Source organism: Rhagoletis zephyria, unplaced genomic scaffold (genome assembly GCF_001687245.7).
Source record: "Rhagoletis zephyria isolate East Lansing unplaced genomic scaffold, Rhagoletis_zephyria_1.1 Rzeph_scaffold_03081, whole genome shotgun sequence".
NCBI lineage: Eukaryota > Metazoa > Arthropoda > Insecta > Diptera > Tephritidae > Rhagoletis > Rhagoletis zephyria.
Window position 1 is genome coordinate 25,647 of NW_016160165.1, and position 3,710 is coordinate 29,356.

Here is a 3,710-nt window from a genome sequence, read left to right on the forward strand (position 1 = left end):
ACTTAGGTATTTAGGAGCTGCTAAATACCCAAGTACTATTTACTTAGGTATTTAGGAGCTGCTAAATACCCAAGTAAACAATACTTAGGTATTTAGGTGGTGCTAAATACTCAAGTAAAAAGTATTTAGGTATTTAGGAGCTATTAGATATTAAAGTAAGAAAAACTTGAGTATTTTGGAGCTGCTAGATACCAAACTCACTTCTCTACAAATCAACTCACCACATACAAACTGACCACACCTCACTTAAACCCACCACACCTCCTACTGGTACACCAAAATCCGCCAAATCTTAACTCGCCACAGTTGAACTCATCACACCCGTTCTCACCACACCTCACCTAAACTCACCACACCTCCTACTGGTACACCAAAATCCGCCAAATCTTAACTCGCCACAGTTGAACTCATCACACCCGTTCTCACCACACCTCACCTAAACTCACCACACCTCCTACTGGTACACCAAAATCCGCCAAATCTTAACTCGCCACAGTTGAACTCATCACACCCGTTCTCACCACACCTCACCTAAACTCACCACACCTCCTACTGGTACACCAAAATCCGCCAAATCTTAACTCGCCACAGTTGAACTCATCACACCCGTTCTCACCACACCTCACCTATACTCACCACACCTCAATTTGGGAACTGTTTCTGCATTTGAGAGATTCGTCAAACTAACTATTCGGGGTTTTCGGGACTATTTTGGGATTTTCGAAGCTATTTCGTAATTCTTTAGGGATTCCCGGATACTTTGTTTGAGATTTTCGGGATTCTCGGAACTAATATCGGGATTTTCGAAACGACTTTAAAAATATTTAGGGATTTTTGGAACTAGTTTTGTGATTTTTGGGACTTTCGAGATTCTCGGAGTTAATAGCGGGACTTTCGGGAATATTTCGGAATTCTCGGGATTTTTGGGACTCCTGGACTATTTTTTGATTTTTACGACTAATTTCAAGTTTTTGGGACTTTCGGGACTATTTCCAGATATTTGGGAGTTATTTCGGATTTATGGGGTTTTCGGGATTCTCGGGAATAATTTCGAGACTGTTGGGACTTTCGGGACTATTTAGGGATTTTTGGGGCTCTCGGGATTATTTCGGGATTATCAGGAGAAATTTGGGTATTTTTGGGACTTTCGAGACTATTTTCAAATTTTTGGGACTTATTTAGGATTTTTGGAACTTTCGGGTCTATTTCGAGATTGTCGGGAGTAATTTCGGGACTTTAGGACTACTTTGGGATTCTCAGGAATAATTTCGGATTTTCGGGAGTATTTCGACATTTTTGGGACTTTGTTTTGGATTTTTCGGACTTTCGGGATCATTTCGGGATTTTTGGGACTTATTTAGGAACTATGGGACTTTCGGAACCATTTCAGGATTTTTGGGACTTTCGGAACTGTTTCGTAATTCTCGGAACTGATTTCGGTTTACTTGGGACTCATTTTGGGATTTTTGGGGATTTCGGGAGTATATCGATTTTTTTGGGTCTTTTTTGGATTTTTGAGACTTTCGTCACCATTTCAGGGTTTTCAGGAGTATTTCGGAATTTTTGGAACTAATTTCGGATTTTTGGGTCTTTCGGGACTATTTCTCCATTCTTGGGATTAATTTAGGAATTTTGGGATTTTGAGAGCTAATTCGGGATTTTTGGGACCTATTTTCGGATTTTTGGGACTTTCGGGGCTATTTAGGGATTTTTGGGACTCTCGGAACTATTTCGGGATTAAAGGGAATAATTTGGGTATTTTTGGGACTTTCGAGACTATTGCCAGATTTTTGGAACTTTCGGGTCTATTTCGAGATTATCGGGAGTAATTTCGGTATTTTTTGGAATTTTGGGTGTATTTTGGAATTATTGGGACTTTCGGGCCCATTTCGGGATTCTCGGAACTGATTTCGGGCCTTTTGGGATTTTCAATAGTAGTTCTGGATTTTTGGGACTTTCGGGACTATCGGGAATAATTTAGGTATTTTTGGGACTTTCGGGACTATTTACAGAATTTTGGGACTTATTACGGATTTTTTGAACTTTCGGGATTATCGGGAGTAATTTAGGTATTTTTGGGACTTTCGGGACTATTTCCAGAATTTTGGGACTAATTTAAGATTTTTGGAACTTTCGGGTCTATTTCGAAATTATCGGGAGTAATTTCGGGATTTTCGCGGCTTTCGAGACTATTTCCAGATTTTTGGGACTAATTTCGGATTTTTGGGAAATTCGGGAGAAATTTAGGTATTTTTGGGACTTTCGGGGCTATTTACAGAATTTTGGGACTTATTTTGGATTTTTGGAACTTTCGGGTCTATTTCGGGTTTGTCGCGAGTAATTTCGGGATTTTTGGGGTTTTTGGGAGTATTTCGGAATTTTTGGGACTTTCGGGCTCATAATGACTAATTTCAGGATTGTCGGGACTATTTTGAGAGTCTCGGATCCAATTTTGGGAATTTCGGGATTCTCGGGACTAATTTCGGGATTTTTGGGGTTTTTGGGAGTATTTCGGAATTTTTGGGACTTTCGGGGCTATTTACAGAATTTTGGAACTTATTTTGGATTTTTGGAACTTTCGGGTCTATTTCGGGTTTGTCGCGAGTAATTTCGGGATTTTCGAGACTACCTCAGTATTTTTGGGACTCCCGGGACTATCTTTGTTTTTGGGCCTAATTTTAGTGTTTTGGGACATTTGAGGCCGTTTAGGGTTTTTGGGACAAATTTCGGATTTTTGGGACTTTCGGGACTATTTTTTGATTTTTGAGACTTTCGGGACCATTTTGGGAATTTGGCACTAATTTAGGAACTTTAAGACTTTCGAAACTATTTCAGAAAGTCCCGAAACTAGTCCCAGGAATCCCGGAAGTCCCGAAAGCTCCAAAGTAGTCTCGAAAATCTCAAATTAATCTCGGCAGTCCCAAAAATCCGAAATTATTCCCAAAAATTCCTAAATAATCCCGAAAGTCCTGAAATCAGTTCCGAGAATCCCGAAATAGTCCCAAAAGTTCCAAAAATTCCAAAATACTCCCGAAATTCCCAAAAATCATGAAATTGCTCCCGAAAATCCCGAAATAGACCCGAAAGTTCCAAACATCCAAAATAAGTCCCAAAAATCTGGAAATAACTTGAAAGTCCCAAAAATACCTAAATTACTCCCTATAATCCCGAAATAGTCCCGAGAGTCCCAAAAATCCCTAAATAGCATCGAAAGTCCCAGCAGTCCCGAAATTAGCTCCGATAATCCCGAAATAGTCCCGAAAGTTGTAAAAGTCCGAAGTAAGTCCCAAAAATCCCTAAATAGTTCTGCAAGTTCCAAAATTCCAAAATTTTACCCAAAAATGGAGAAATAGTCCCGAAAATCCGAAATTAGTTCAAAATTCCCGCAATGCTCCTGAAAACCTCGAAATGGTCCCGAAAGTCTAAAAAATCCAAAAGAAGTCCCAAAAAAATCGATATATTCCCGAAAGTCGCAAAAATCCCGAAATCAGTTCCGATAATTACGAAATAGTCCCAAAAATCCTGAAATAGTTCCGAAAGTCCCTAATTTCCTAAATTAGGCCCGAAAATCCCGAAATAGTCCGGCTAGTTCCAAAAATCCAAAAATAGTTCTGAAAGTCCCAAAAATCCCGAAATTCTCCCGAAAATCCGAAATTATTCCTGAGAATCCCGACATAGTCCCAAAAATCTGGATACAGTCCTGAAAGTCC

General features: G+C 39.6%; 1 long non-coding RNA gene across 1 annotated transcript; it reads right to left on the minus strand.

Annotated features, from left to right (window-relative positions):
* Nucleotides 1–227: 227 nt before the first annotated feature.
* LOC108368351 (uncharacterized) lies at nucleotides 228–662 on the minus strand. Its single transcript, XR_001848353.1, has 3 exons — nucleotides 642–662; nucleotides 342–546; nucleotides 228–261 (listed from the first exon to the last, which is right to left on the minus strand). It is a non-coding gene; the product is annotated as an uncharacterized LOC108368351 (long non-coding RNA).
* Between the last annotated feature and the right edge of the window lie 3,048 nt (nucleotides 663–3,710).